Source organism: Syngnathoides biaculeatus, chromosome 6, assembly GCF_019802595.1.
Source record: "Syngnathoides biaculeatus isolate LvHL_M chromosome 6, ASM1980259v1, whole genome shotgun sequence".
NCBI lineage: Eukaryota > Metazoa > Chordata > Actinopteri > Syngnathiformes > Syngnathidae > Syngnathoides > Syngnathoides biaculeatus.
The window spans coordinates 10,777,676-10,784,732 of record NC_084645.1 but is presented as its reverse complement, the minus strand read 5'-3'; the positions used below and the strand labels follow the sequence as shown (position 1 = coordinate 10,784,732).

The following is a 7,057-nucleotide window of genomic DNA, read 5'->3' as shown; positions in this document are numbered from 1 at the left end:
CGAGAGCCTGTCTCACCTCTTTCCGGAAGGCCGCACGACATTCTTCCTTTCTCAGCTTCCACCACATGGTTCTCTGCTCTACCTTTGTCTTCTTAATCTTCCTACCCACCACCAGAATCATCCTACATACTACCATCCTATGCTGTCGAGCTACACTCTCCCCTACCACTACTTTACAGTCAGTAACCTCCTTCAGATTACATCGTCTGCACAAAATATAATCTACCTGCGTGGTTCTACCTCCGCTCTTGTAGGTCACTATATGTTCCTCCCTCTTCTGGAAATAAGTGTTCACTACAGCCATCTCCATCCTTTTTGCAAAGTCCACCACCATCTGCCCTTCAAAGTTCCTTTCCTGAATGCCGTACTTACCCATCACTTCTTCATCGCCCCTGTTTCCTTTACCAATATGTCCATTACAATCTGCACCAATCACAACTCTCTCGCTGTCTGGGATGCTCAGAACTACTTCATGTAGTTCCTTCCAGAATTTCTCTTTCAACTCTAGGTCACATCCTACCTGTGGTGCATAGCCGCTAACCACATTATACATAACACCCTCAATTTCAAATTTTAGTCTCATCACTCGATCTGATACTCTTTTTACCTCCAAGACATTCTTAGCCAGCTCTTCCTTTAAAATAACCCCTACTCCATTTCTCTTCCCATCTACTCCGTGGTAGAATAATTTAAACCCTGCTCCCAAACTTCTAGCCTTACTACCTTTCCACCTGCTCTCTTGGATGCACAGAATATCAACCTTTCTCCTAATCATCATGTCAACCAACTCCTGTGCTTTTCCTGTCATAGTCCCAACATTCATAGTCCCTACACTCAGTTGTAGGCTCTGTGCATTCCTCTTTTTCTTCTGACGCTGGATCCGGTTTCCTCCTCTTCTTTGTCTTCGACCCACAGTAGCTGAATTTCCACCGACGCCCTGTAGGTTAGCAGTGCCGGGGGCGGGCGTTGTTAACCCGGGCCACGACCGATCCGGTATGGGATTCTTTAGATGAACGCTCATATTTGTTTGGCACAGTTTTTACGCCGGATGCCCTTCCTGACGCAACCCTCTGCATTTATCCGGGCTTGGGACCGGCCTACAGATTGCACTGGTTTGTGCCCCCATAGGGCTGCATTATAACAGCATGATTACTAAATTACATACTGTACCCTTATTTTGCATGTTCTCCCCTTTCCTGCGTGGGTTTTCTCCAGGTATTCCGGCTTCCTCCCACATCCCAAAAACATACGTGGTAGGTTGATTTAAGACTCTAAATTGCCCATAGGGTGAATGTGAGCGAGGATGGCTGTTTGTTGTCTGTCGTCTGCGATTGGCTGGAGACCAGTTCAAGGTTCCCCCTACCCCCCATCCCCCGACGCCCAGAATCAGATGGCATCGGCTCCAGCACCCAGCGACCCTAACCAGGATAAACTGTTGGGAATGGATGGATGGAAAATGGATAGATGGCTTGTTTATCCTGTGAAATAGCGCCTATCAATGGCCACATATTAAATGACAGTCACTTGGGTTGCCAATGTGATTAAAATAGATACGATCCTGATTAACAAACGAACATACCCTGAACAAAATAACATCAAGATGATGATGTAAATAATAAAAATGTGTGTAAAGTGTTTGTTTATCCCGTCCTCACATAAATATTTGAACCGGGGCGACCAAATTCTTAGCGTGTAATCAGCTAGACCTGGCATCCAATCATGACGAGGCGTCAGTGTTTGCTGCTGTTGCTGCTGCTAGCTTTTGTCCTGGGAAGGCTCAACACGGAACCGAGACGGTAACTGTGCGTCACTATAAGGAAGGCAAATAATAAAACACTAAAGACGGACGGGAACTACGATTCGAAGTTATGTGGGTGAGTAACATCGTAGTGGTCTCCTTTAAAAACAATGTTTTCTGAAAAACGTTACTACGAAAGCTAGCATATGCTACACGTGATAGTCTGATGGCACAAAATACCCATTAAGACACTTCTGCATTAATATAACAATGTTTATGACATCTTCAGATATTGCCTTGGTTATGTGACTTTCTAACAGTGTTATTCCGTCTTAATGACGATCGATTAGTTCAAGTTGTATTTTAAGCGTCCACCTCATCTACAGATTGTTGCAGTGTTTATATCAATGAAGCTTTGTATTTTCTTTTTATTAGCTTTTTTCTGCTACTTTCCTTATCAACTGAATAGATACTTCGTTTTCACCCGTATTTTAATTATATAAGGGCTCTTCTATTATTTGATTTAAATATAATATCTGTAAACCACATTGTACACAATTTTGTTTTGCTCAGAAGAAAACGAACTGTATTCACTTAAACATGAAATCACTGAAAGTCGTGCTGATGTTCCCTGCAATCCCAACCACTATTGTACCATCATCAGCAATATGAACTGTTTGTATCTATTTTATACCAATGTCTTGTACACTGATTTATTGACGTCCTGTACCAATAAATGTCATGCCTTGTCAGTCGCCTACTCAGGCTACTGCTGAGCTTTATCCACTGATCAGGGTGGGGGTCACTCTTGCTGCTGCTAATTACTGGTTAGGTTGAAGTTTGATGCTATCTTTGTGGCCTGGTTGTTGACTCAAGTGGTCCTCACCCCTAACTTTCACAGGCTGGTTTGAAACTTGGCATATTTTTATCGCCCTGGGATATTGTTATCTAGGCACAGAGCCTCCACCAAGCAGCAATTTGTGATGTAGCTATCCTGGTATTACAATTACATACACCCCCAATTTCCTTGAAGTAGACATTAAACTGCAGGTTTTACTTCCTGCATAATAAAGACTGATCGGTAAGTAATTTTCAATTGAAAGAAACTAAGGTGCAATGTACAAATGCAATCCATTCTCTGAGCCTGGAATAATTATTAAAATAAGTTAATAAAAAACTTCTAAAATATTGTTTAAGACTGAAATTGTCTTTGTCTACACAACTGAATATCCATTTGGTATTGTCAATAGCTTTCTGTGTGAAAGGTGTCAACACCTGTTTGAAAGGTGTCAACACGGAATGGCTTGGGGTGGGAGGAGTTAAAGGCAATCTGCCAATTTTAGGGTTTTGGATCGAGACGATGTGGGACAGCAGCTGTATCAAAATGAACGACAGAATGCCAGAACGGCACGGGAATGGAAACGCCATAATGGCTTCCCTAGCCTTGTTATATTGAAAGCAGTTGTGGGTGACAAGTATTTTGTTATCTGAATGTGAAATTATGTTTGGGCTGTAAAGTGCACACACAGACATCACCGAGATGGTCATTCTGGCAGACAGAGCTCGATGGATGGGTGGAGACTGACGTAAAAGGGCCAAGTGATCTGAGGCTGTGCATTATTTTTGTGAATGCAGAATAGTCAATACAGCCCTTGTTTTGGATCTCATATGCCAGAGCTAGATGGCGGAAGCAGGTCAGGCTACAAAGCAAGCAAGGAAGTGGATCGGATGGGGATGCGGTTTGGCCGTGATGGCATATCATCTGAATATGGCTCGAAACAATAGTGTAATATTGCCCTGAGGGCTCGAAACAATAGTGCAATATTGCCCCGGTAACTTCACTCTGTTGCGTGGTGTCCTTTTCGAAAAGAGCTTCGGTGTCAGAAGGGGCATCGGAAAAATCTGAATATCTCTGTTATTCGGCTTCCATAGTAGCAGGCACTGCGCGTTTTCAACGGCGGAAGTGACGATGACGTCAAGGACAGAGGATGCGACTAATATGGCAACCACTTGGATGTCGAGGGACACTCAATTGCGCAACTTTGCGCATGGATGACGCACGATCCGCTCACATTTATTTTTTCGTATAGACATTGAAGTGAATACTGTTATTGGTCTATTTTTCACTACTATATCTATTTTAGAATGTTTATCGGGATGACAGTCCCACTTTAAATTCCATGGCTCATTAAAAGGTTCAGATTACATTCCCATCAGAACATTTTAAAGAATAATTTTGTTTTTGCAAACTTACACTGAAAATGTCAACAACAAAAAATACATTACAATACAAGCCAACTTCTTCTTCTTATTCTTTTCCTTTCAGCTTGTTCCGTTAGGGGTCGCCACAGCGTGTCATCTTTTTCCATCTAAGCCTATCTCTTGCATCTTCCTCTCTAACACCCACTGTCCTCATGTCTTCCCTTCACAACATCCATCAACAACCTTTCTTTGGTCTTCCTCTCGCTCTTTTGCCTGGCAGCTTCATACTCAGCACCCTTCTACCAATATACTCACTCTCTCGCCTCTGGACATGTCCAAACCATCGAAGTCTGCTCGCTCCGACCTTGTGTCCAAAAGATTACTGGAGGTGGTGTGGCTTATGAATGAGCCGAGCTGGCCTGCTTTAGGTGGGTGTTCACAGACGCCGCAGTACTGAGCAACACAGTCGAGCCGGGGCGCTTTATGTGCGCACGCGACTGAGTAACGCATTCTTGGCTGGGTTCTTCAGAGCCACCCCCGTCACAAAGCCCAATGCGCAGACTTCGCAGAAGCTGTGACGTCCGAACGAGGCGCCTCAGCCAGTGTGGCTGATTTTCGGCGCCGTGGTGGCATATAATGGAGCCGAGGCGTGCTGCTTTTAGAGAGTTGTTCACAGCCACTGTAGTACGCGATGAACACTATTGAGACGAGGCTGAGTGAGACATTGTTGGCTGGACGACGCGCACAGAGACACATTTCATACGTTGATCTTTTGTTACGTAATGAGAGACCAATTACGTGGTCCGCCCCAAACTATTATTTTTTTTAGTAGCTGTATACACACCTACCTGTTATTTGGAACCCACGAAGCTCTCGTCCTCTGCACCCGTGCAATCCATTTTTTACAACGAACAGGATCTCTTTCAACCTTATGAAGGGTAATTCCATTCTCCAAAGTGTTCAAGCAATGTCCAGCAATGCAATGAGACGGCATTTTGGCTAACAAGAAGGAACAACGAGCTACCTTCCCGGAGGTAAAACTAATGGAAACAAACAAGTCCAATAGGGGGCGCCGCTCTCCTTTAAGTCACTTCCTCCTTCTTCTCTAAAACAAATCCCTCGAGAGGATTTTCACGGCGGGAGTTACAAAAAGCTGTATATGTCAAAATCATGTTTTGCGGTGAAAAAACACATGGGACCATATTGGCTGTGGGATTTTCATTAATAATATACCAAAAATCATCCATTTCATGACAGTCGCACATTAAATGGATTACACTGATTGACCACAGTGCATACGTATAGTGTTACTCACAGTGGTCAAAAGGAGAGCTCATGGCCTTAGTGTGTTTGCTCAGACACTTAAAAAAAATAGAGGGAACATTGAGTGAGTGTACGATGTAATGTATAATTTACCCAACTGCTTAGAATTAAGGCAAAAAAAACCCTTCCATCTTTGGCCTCGTCAAAACCAGAGAATCACTTTTCTCGCGATATTTCTGGTGTTTTTAGCAAACGTCTTGTGGGTTATCGTGTCTTGTACAGAGAAGCTTCCGTCGGCCACTCTGCCATAAAGCCCCGACTGGTGGAGAGCTGTAGTGATGGTTGACTTTCTATAACTTTCTCCTATATCCCATCCCCATCTCTGGAGTTCAGCCACATTGTTCTTTGGGTCCTTCACCTCTCTCACCAAAATCTGAATCAGCTTTAATGGCCAAGTATTGTAACAACATCCAATGAATTTGTTTCCGGCAGTCTGTGCTGCCCTGGTACAATATTCATGTTGAGTACTGAGAAGAACAAACAAACTAACAAGAATAAATAACTATAGACATTCAATTCATAGGAACTATTCCTTATAAGAGTCACAATTGTTCAAGATGCAGAGTCTTCCCCATTTAGAACAGTTAAGAGTGTGGCAAGGCTCCACATTATATTAAGATTACACAGAGTGCCCTTACCCATTTGTGGTTCACCGTTATAGACCAGTGCAATGACAATTGTGGAAAGGGAGCAGTTTAAAGAGACAAATTGTGCGATTTTCACGCAGTGAGTAATACGGCTTGCAGTTCAAGAACAACAACTCCAAAAGGGGGCTGCAGTTGGTGGTGAGCTTTGTAATGCCCATGCACCATTTCTCCTTGATAAATAAACATATTCCACTGCCTTTTGATTTCCGAGCTAGCTCTGTGATGTGGTCCGCCTGATAAAGTTGAAAGGCGGGTAGTGTAATAAATATGTAAAAAAATTTCAACAATTCTGTTTTCTACAGCCAATATGAAATGTTAATGTACATGTACATTTATGTTTGCATAATTGAATTTAAATGATTTTAGGAAACGGGTGCATTTTCGTCCTGACAAATTTAAGGGTGCCTGAATACTTTTCATATCCATTGTAGCTATGGGGGGGCAACAATTTTTTTTTCCAGCAGTCTGGACTGTTGGTTGTTGCAGTCGGAGTTTGTCCTTTTTTTGTTGCAGCACCAAATCAGACTACTATGGATTAACACAGGACTGATTAAATGACTGTCGTATAAAACTGCCTCAACAGATCCTGTGACAGGCTGTGCTTCCTCATAATCCACAGGACGTAAATCCTCCGCTGGCCTTTTTGAGGATTGAGTTGATATTGGTCTTTCACTTCAGGTCGTGAGAGAGACTAATTCCTAGGAACTTGAAAGTCTTGACAGTTGACACAGGGCTGTTGGTCAGCGTGAGGGAGAGCTGTGGCGAAGGATGCTTCCTGAAGTCCACAACCATCTCTACAGTCTTTAATGTGTTCAGCTCCAGGTTGTGTCAGCTGCACCACAGCTCCAAGCGCCCCAGTTCTTGTCGATATGCAGACTTGTCACAGTCTTTGATGAGCAGGATGGCTATGGTGTCAGATGAAAAGTTCAGGAGTTCGACAGCTGGGTGCATTGAGGTGTAGTTGTTTGTGTGAGAGAGAAGAGCAATGGATAGAGGACACATCCTTGGGGCTCCTCAGTGCCGGTCGTGCATCCAAATGAGGTGGTGTCATCCAGCCTCACTTACTGCAACCTGCCCGTCAGGAAGCTGTAAAATCCACTGGCAGATGGCAGGCAAGACGGTGAGCTGGAAAAGTTTGGAGGAGAGG

At 43.6% G+C, this 7,057-nt stretch overlaps 1 protein-coding gene across 4 annotated transcripts in view; it reads left to right on the top strand.

Moving 5' to 3' along the window:
• Nucleotides 1-1,588: 1,588 nt before the first annotated feature.
• Nucleotides 1,589-7,057, top strand: part of mbtps1 (membrane-bound transcription factor peptidase, site 1) — a 45,160-nt gene continuing 39,691 nt past the window's right edge. The window contains exon 1 of one of the 4 annotated variants that reach the window (XM_061821613.1): nucleotides 1,589-1,874. The gene's annotated coding sequence lies outside the window, so the exon portion shown is untranslated. The remainder of the gene's footprint in view (nucleotides 1,875-7,057) is intronic. The other 3 variants (XM_061821610.1, XM_061821611.1, XM_061821614.1) reach the window with 3 other exon arrangements.